The sequence below is a fragment of the Pinus tabuliformis genome, chromosome 9 (assembly GCF_031772625.1).
Source record: "Pinus tabuliformis cultivar Carrire ecotype Pingquan chromosome 9, CPIR1, whole genome shotgun sequence".
NCBI classification, from domain to species: Eukaryota; Viridiplantae; Streptophyta; class Pinopsida; order Pinales; family Pinaceae; genus Pinus; species Pinus tabuliformis.
In genome coordinates this window covers 783,742,487-783,752,016 of record NC_142307.1, presented here as the reverse complement: position 1 = coordinate 783,752,016, position 9,530 = coordinate 783,742,487, and positions in this window count along the sequence as shown.

Sequence of the window (9,530 nt, the reverse complement as noted above, 5' to 3'; positions counted from 1 at the left end):
TCACCTCCATTATCTGATCTAAGACACTTCAATTTCTTTCCTGTCTCAATCTCAACCAAAGCTTTCCATTTCTTGAAAGTATCAAATACATCATATTTATTCTTAATACAATAAATCCAATTTTTTCTAGTTGAATCATCAATAAAAGTAACATAATAACGAGAACCACGGAGAGATGATACCTGAGCGGGTCCCCATACATCTGTATGCACAAGCTCTAATTTTTCATTCTTCTTTTCTTTCCCAACTTTGAGAAATATCACTCTCTTCTGGTTTCCATAAATGCAATTCTCATAGAAGTCCAAATCAACATTCTTCAAACCCGGCAACAAATTCCTTGAGTGAAGAATCTTCATCCCCCTTTCACTCATGTGTTCGAGCCTATGATGCCATAATGTTGCATCTTCTCCTTTGGAAGTTAAAGCATTAACAGAGTTAGAAATACCATTGCATAAACACAATGTACCAACCTTTTCACCTTTTGCTATTACCAAGGCTCCTTTGGTGACCTTCCAAGCTTTATCTGTGAAAGTTGTCACATAACCTTCACCGCCTAACTACCGTGTTGCAATCAAATTTTTCTTTAGATATAGAACATGCCTTACATCCTTTAGTAGCCATTGGTTTCCATTCTGTAGTTTTATAAGAACCTTACCCATTCCAACAATTTTACAGGGTTTATCATCACCCAAACGAGCTTGTCCAAAATGTCCTTGAACATAGTCATGAAAGTATTTGTTATCAGGTGTGGCATGGAATGAGGCCCCTGAGTCTACGAACCACAAATTAGTAATATTTTCAAAAGAAAGAATCAAAGCACCTTGTAACACCTCACCTGTCACATTTGCTTCATGATTGTTTTCTTGTTGTGAATCTCCTTCTTTTCCCTTCCGAGATCTAAAGTCTTTCTTTAGGTGTCCTTTCTTTCCGCATTTCCAGCACACTATCCCTGATCTGGACTTGGATCTGCCTTTCCTCGATTTACTGCGATATCCTGAGCTCTTTCCTCTTTCCATTTTTCTTCCCCTAGACTCCACACTCAAATCATTTCCTGATGTCTCACCAGAGCTTTTCCATTGCATTTCCTCACTAAGGATAGCACTGACAACATCATCAAACTTTAAAGTACTAGATCCAAACACAGAGTTGCTAATGGCCATTACTAAACCATTCCAACTTTCTGGCAATGAGCACAAGAATAACAGAGCTCTAACGTCATCATCAAATTTTACCCCTACAGAACATAACTAACTTGTAACAGTATTAAAATCATTTAAATGATCTGCAACAGATCCACCTTTCGACATCTTCATATTAAATAACCATTTCATAAGAAATACCTTGTTTAAGGCCAAGGGTTTTTCATATAGTTTCTCCAACATCTTAATCAAACCCTCTATCGTTGTTTCCTTCGAAATGTTGAACGTGACCGATGCTGCAAGGCACAACTGTATTGTTCCGAGTTCCTTTCTATCGAGAAGGTTCCATTCTTGATCTTCCATACCCGTCGGCATCTTTGCTTTTCTACCCAATGGTAAGTATAGATATTTCTGATACATATAATCTTCCATCTGCATCTTCCACAGTGAGAAGTTTTGGCTGTTAAATTTCTCGACCCTAAACTTACCATCTTCCGCCATTGCTCCCACTCAAACGAGGAACCCTTCTTTCCTACGTGTTTATCAGCCAAATATACCTTCGGCTCTGATACCAATTGTTAGAAAAATGTATTTTACGGAGCAATGGAACACATAAAATATTGTAGAAATATAAACACAGAAAACGCATAAAACTAGAGAGACACAGATATACGTGGTTCACCCAGTTTAGGCTATGTCCACCCTGAATAGCCAGTCCTTCCTTTCTATTATCCAGCAAAATGAAGAGACACAACCTACAGCAGATGCGCTGTAATATCCTCTATTTTCTCTCACAGTCTCGCATCTCTATTTCTCGCAAAAAGAACACACATATATTACACAGCCTCAAATACAATGACCTCATACCAAGGGAGGGGGTTTCCTTCTAGGGAAAAAACCCTATACTAAATATAAGTTCTACCGTCAGATCATCCGCCTAATGAATGACCCAGATTGACTAGAAATTAATATGCTTTTACAAGGAAATTTTACATCTGTTTTTAGCTTCGGGGGTGCTACCCCCGAGCCCCCGCCAGGGGACCACTAGCCCTAGACCCCCCAGCTGAGGGGGATCAGCCCCCCAGGACCCCCACCGGGGGGACAAGTCCCCCCCCGCACCCCCCCACGTGGAGGCGTGTACAAACCTCCTGGGGTATACATCCGGCTGAAACAAAGACCTCTGAACAATCACGGTCCACACAGAACATACAGGGAACCAATCAGAACCTGACATACAAATGGGGCAGAAATATACACAGGAAGAAAATACCCCAAATTCACATTTGGGGCCTGACAATATGAAACAACAACAAGAACCTCAGCTGGAAGTAAGCGGCATCAAACGAACTCATGGATCTGAAGGATCAGAATCTGACAAAGAACAACTAATAAACACAATGGAAAACCAACTTGCTATAACTACACCAACTTCCAACTCTGAAGGTTGGTGAAGGGTGGAGAAGAAGAAGGGCAAGAAAGTATAGGCAAATTTATTTTATTTTTTTATTTTTTTATAATTGTAATCTCTTTTCTCCTGTGATTACAGGGACAGCCAACTACATATGCTTAAGCATCTACAAAATGTAATTTTTTCATATGAATAAAATTACAACTTTTTCTACAGGGAAAAAAACAATAGTGGGCTTCTATGGGGCTTAATACAATATGGGGACTACATGGGCACAACAATATAATAAGGGGGGTGTACTAATAACAATAAGGGGTTACACTAGTAGTATAGGGACATAACATGCCCCTCTCCTTCAAAAAGCTTTGTCCTCAACGCTTGAGTGGTTATGGATGATTTTGTATAAAATTTTCATCCTCCCATGTGGAATCTTCAGCGCGTAAGTTCTTCCACTTGATGAGATACTCTGAAATTGATCAATTTCTTAGCTGTCGATTTCTTGTTACTTTGACTGCTTCAGGTTCCAATATGATTTTCCTTCCTCGACAAATTTTGGAAATATTATTTGAACTAGGATCTTCTACAACTTCTGAATTTGTGGCCACACTTCTTCACCATTATTCCCTTCATCCCTTACTTCATTTATCCAATCTAGTTGGATAATGGAAATAACACAAAAAAATGCTTCCACATCCTCATCCTTTCTTGAGAGTGCATCTGCAACAAAATTTTTCTTCCCTTTTTTTAGATGATTTCAAAGTCATAACCCAACATCTTTGTGACCCATTTTTGTTTCTCTTCAAAGGATAATCTTTGTTCTAAAAATTATTTAAGACTACCATGATCCGTTTTTACATTGAAGTGTCTTCCCATTAGGTAGGGTCGCCATTTGTTAAGTGCATGTAGTATTGCAATTTTTGAATGAGTGGCCACACTTCTTCACCATTATTCCCTTCATCCCTTACTTCATTTATCCGATCTAGTTGAATAATAGAAATAACACCAAACAATTCTTCCACATCCTCATCCTTTCTTGAGAGTGCATCTGGAACAACATTTTTCCTCCCTCTTTTATAGATGATTTCAAAGTCATAAACCAACATCTTTGCGACAAATTTTTATTTCTCTTAAGAGGATAATCTTTGTTCTAAAAATTATTTAAGACTACCATGATCTGTTTTTACCTTGAAGTGTCTTCCCATTAGGTAGGGTCACCATTTCTTAAGTGCATCTAGTATTGCCAACATTTCCTTCTCATAAATAGCTTTATGTAAATACGTTCCTTTGATTGGACAACTTCCGAAAGCAATGGGCTTTTCATCTTGCATTAAAACATCACTAATTCCATTTCCTGAAGCATCAGATTCCACAATAAAGGTTTTTGTGAAATCAAGCGTAGCTAAGACTAGTGCTTGGCACATTGCTTTTTAAAGATATTCGAAGGCCTTTTTTGCTTTTGGAGTCCATGAAAATGCATATTTCTTCAATAATTATGTTAGAGGTGCTGCTATTCTCCCATAATTCTTAACAAACTTGCGATAATACCCTATCAACCCGAGAAATCCTCGCAGATGCTTTATGGTTGTGGGGTTTTTCCATTCCTTAATGGCTTTAATTTTGCTAGGGTCTACCTTAACACCTTCATGAGATACAATATGACCAAGATATTCCACCTCTTGTACTCCAAAGAAACATTTGGATCTTTTTGCATATAATTGTTTCTCCTCCAATAGTTTGAGCACCCTGTCAACATGTTGAACATGATCCTTCGAAGACTTGCTATAGATTAGTATATCATTGAAAAATACTAACACAAACTTTCTAAGGAATGTTTTGAAAATGGAATTCATCAAACCTTGAAATGTAGAAGGTGCATTAGTAAGGCCAAAGGGCATACCAGAAATCCATAATGACCCTCATGATTTCTAAATGATGTTTCCAGAATGTCTTCAGTCTTCATTCTGATTTGATGATATCCTGAACGAAGATCAAACTTGGTGAAGTAAACTGATCCATGTAGTTCATCCAATAATTCATCAATGACGGGAATGGGAAAATTATCTTTAATAGTGAGCTTGTTGAGCTCCCTATAATCCTGACACATGCGCCATGATCCATCCTTCTTGTGCACCAATAGTACTGGAGCAAAGAAAGAACTTTGACTATGTTGAATTATACCAGACTCTAGCATTTCTACAACCATACATTCAATTTCACTCTTTTCTGCATAGGGATATTTGTACGACCTGATGTTTAGAGGAAATTTACTGGAATCAAATGAATAGCATGATCATGGTCAAGAATAGGTGGGAGGCATTTTTGAGTCTTAAATACCTTGGAATGATTGTCCAAGACATTTTGGAGATCTAGAGAAATAGATGATTTCAATGTGGGAACCTCTAGCGAACATAATTGTGCAATTACACCTCGTTGTTCCTTCTTTAGAAGCTTTTTCATACCATTAGAGCTGATTATCTTTCCCGGTTTCCCTGCAATACCCTTTAATTCAACTTCCTTTCCTTCCGCACAAAATTTCGTGAAAAGTTCTTGAAAATTAAAAGCTATTGTACCCAAAGATTGTAGCCATTAGACTCCTAGTACAACATCAACACCACCCATTGGAATTGAAAGCATTGGGCTATTCAATAAATATTCTCGCATGAATAGCTTGATATTATGGCACTTTCAAGAGCAATTTATGGTTCCTCCACTTGCAACCATCACTTGACACTTTGGTGCTCGGTATAGGAAGCAATTCAATTCCTTGGCTATCTTACAATGAATAAACTTATGGGTACTGTCTGTATCAATCAACACTACTACCCTTTTCTTCTTGATATGTAATTCTATCTTGATAGTTTGAGGAGTTGTGATACTGGCCAATGCAATACAAGATATGGTCGGATTCAATTCCTCTTTCTCGATGTGATCTTTCATTTCTTGAACCCTTTTCTTCTTGATATGTCCTTCTATCTTGAGATTTTGAGGAGTGGTAATTATCGCCAATGCTTTACAAGATATGGTTGGATTCATTTCTTCTTTCTATAGGGTTGGTTCCTGCTGTATATGCTCTTTTTTGATGTTTCTTGATCATTTTCTTCCTCCTCTTCATAATCTAAGTAAAATAATTTCTTCTCAACACACTTATGACCTCTAGTGTATTTCCTATCACAAATGTAACTAATCCAGGTCCAGGTGTGACGAAGGACCCTTCCAAGACCTTTTAATTTCATGATGTGTTAAATTGCATTATTAAAAGAACATTAATGAATACATCTGCATGTTGTAAAGAAGAGGAACATGTCAATCATCAGCAACATAAAAAACATAAGCATTGATAATGGAATTCTTCCAGGACGGACTACGTCTCCGGGCCCCAGTGTCAAGATGGTGTAGGCCACTGCATTAAGTGTTTTCAATAGTGATGATGTACATAGAAGTGATGTCGCTATCATACAAGGAAAATTCCCGCACGCAGGAGTGGCTCCAAGAGATGTTCCACTACATGAACTCTTAGTCAAAAGACTCCTATCAGTATGAAACAAAATCATGCATGATGAGCATGCCGCCAACATGGCATAAAAGAGATCTCAATGCAAACATCCATGACGACAACCTGAGTATCCCATCAACATACAAAAAAGGGATCTCAAAACATGACACTACGAATCATGACACAAGTACATCACATAGACGATTCCGCATCACATCAAGCATGAATCATGAAAACAAGTAATAAACAAGATCCATCATCAACATCAAACATGGGTCTGTGTATGAAAATGCATAGCAAAAGAAGTACATGAACACACTACATATACCTCACAACCAGGGGCCATCTAAAGAAACGGATTTCAAGTTGTTGGAGTTTCTCGGACCATCGATCTCACGGCATCGAATCACATGAAAATGGCTACTCGCATATGAATGTTGACACCTACATTCCACTTAGAAAAGCGGCTGGAGAAAAGAATGAGAAAATGAGAAATATGAACGAACCATCAACTTTGTGACATCAAATAGTGCAAAATCAACTGTCCAATTTTTGAATTCTGAGAAATTGAGAATCTAGGGATCAAGGAATATTTTAGATTCCCCCTAGATTCCTCAAAGATTCTACTCCATGGGTGGACTGGAAATCTACAACTCCAAAGGAAAATCTAACCTCGCCATTGCGATCCCTGTGGAAAACAATGAGAACAACTATAAAGTTGACTATATTTCGACATGGAGAAAAATTACTTCCTCGGGAAAACTTCATGGATCATGGTTTTGCTCCCTATTTCTGCAACAGTCATCGTTCCACCGGCATACTGAAAAGTGACCAAAAAATGCATAAATCTGTTGGAGACACAAATAGCACCATTGCATTCGTGGTGTCGAGAAGTGCTGAAACCATATAAAATTTGTCAAAATCTGAGCGTTGTAGGTTGTGGAAAGCTATGAGAAAAAACACTTCCATATTTATAGTTGTGAGTGGTGGGCTTCCTTGTTTCCATAATTTTGCTTTCAATTTTTCTTGCCAACCTGAATCCTTCTCCAATGAATTAGGTTACCAAAGATGAACCTCGTGTTGAATGTTATCCTTTAAAGTCCCTATGAAGACATCAATCCTTTGCTTCTCCGAAATATCACTTACCCTTATATTCAATTTTTGAAAGTCCTCAATGTGCTCTTCCATTGAGCCCTTTTGTTTGAGATTTATCAATTAGCTAAAGAAGGTGTTTCCTTTTGTATCCTCATAATGTGCTATCATTTCCTCCATGCAAACTGACCACGTAAAAAGTGGTTTGCGAGAAAAAAGCCCTTTATACCATAAAAATTGATTCAGTTCTAAATAAGTAGATGCAATACATACCTTTTTTAATAGTGGTAAACCATGTAGATCAAAATATTTCTCCAATTGTAGTCTCCAATTTACCGGATCTTTGCCATTAAACTTCCTCATATTGCTTTTTCTTGATTTTAGGAGCTCGATGTTGAAACGACTATAACTCTGTAATTTCGGATCTTTAAGTTCTAAAATTTTGCCCTGTAATATCCCTCTGCATCCTCTTTCTAACTCCGCAAATCTGATCACAATTGGATTTGTGAAAAAAGATTTATTGCCAATATCCCATGATGACCTAATTATAGAAACGATGTGCCACATGTCATTTTTTCAACCTTAGGTTTTGAAAATTATAACCAAACAAAACACAGTCCGTACACTTTCTGTAACTTCTTACGAAATTTCAATCTGATGCTCAGAGAGAAAGTTATGATGATTTTCCAAAAGTCACCTAGTTAGGATGTAATTCAGGAGTATTCAAAAACCCTAACTTCTTCAGATCATATATTTGAAAATGTAGCGAGACAAGCTCTGAAATTTGGACCTGAAGTTTAGAACCATTTCTTCTCAAATGGGTTTTTTCTTTAGCTTTTTAAACTTTGTAGAAAAAACGTTACAACGAAAATTCCATGATGACCTGTTTTAGATCAAATTTTGGAACTTGCAAAAACCCTAACTTCCACAGATCATATATCCCAAAATATAGCGAGACAAGATATGAAATTTATACCCAAGGTTCAGCAAGATTTATTCTCAAATGGGTTGTTTTTTAAGCTTCTAAAACGTCGTAGAAACAAAGTTATAGCAAAATTTTCACGATGACCTGTTTGGAGTAGCGAAACCCTTGAATCCAAAGCTTTTATACCAAATGTTATGAATCCATCTCACAAAAGGATATAAAACATAGATCAACGCCTTAGAAATAAGGCTCCTCGAGGGGGAAACCTCCTTTACATTACACAAGTGAACAATTCTTAGATGATACAAATGACAAGACCTCATTTCTATATATAGGAGTCTAAGGGGTCACAATATAATTAGAGCTGACATAACAATAATAATGTAAGGGCACAATAATAACACTAGTGGGCTTCTATGGGGCACAATATAACAATATGGGGACTAAATGGGCACAACAATATAATAAGGGGGTTGTACTAACAACAATAAGGGGTTACACTAGTAGTATAGGGACATAACATTAAGCCACAGATCAAGTGTCGGTAATACTGATGAGAGAATGAACTATCGGATCGCTTCATGTCTAGAACATATCGTGACCATTAGATTGTAAGTTACAAAAGTACGTAGTAATGAAGCACACTTTACCTAAATCTACACTAGACAAATTTATACTTAACTATTTCGTATGTGTTGAAATATCCTAACAGTCCCAAAGGGTCATTCATGATGTCTCATAGGACCTTTTGCGTAAAGAGATCTTTAATGTAGCCTCCTAAAGGGTCTCGACAACAAAGTGAAACTGATGTATCTGTAGAACCAATTGTGAAGTTTAGATCCGGTTATCACTCAGAATGAATGTCAAGGCTGAGAAGAGGTCGTTCTGAGGTAACCACAAACCAAGCTTTCGATCTGGCATCTAGCCTTGCCAGACCAGAGAGGGTTCTGTCTTTGCCGCCAAAATGTGGCTACATTGAGCAAATCTTAGGCTAGTTATGGAGTGTGGGGATTTGTTTGAATGGTTTTGGGTCGAAACAATAAGAGAAAGGACGATTGGGATATGGAATCAATACCAGTTTCTGTCGGCAAGCTTGGGGCAAATTAAGTGCCATGTTCAGCCATATAGAAGATTGCAAATGTGAGAAGAAGAGGGGAGAAAGCCTGTTGCCCTGTGTCCATCAAACAGGTGATGGATCTCTAGTAGTAGCATTAGACGAAAGAGAAACATGAGGTTTCTCAACAGAGCATCTAGCAAAGGATGAATTCTGCAAAGGAAACCATTACATCTAACAACAAAATCATCATGAAAGGAGCATCATAGGGGATGGATTCCTAACACATCTCTTAGATAATGTTGTAACAGGGTAGAGAAAACAAAATATGTAAGTGAATTATAGGAAAAACATACTGAATAGTAAACACCATGATGGATCCCAGGTCCAAAGGGCAAAAACTACTTTATTAAAATGAT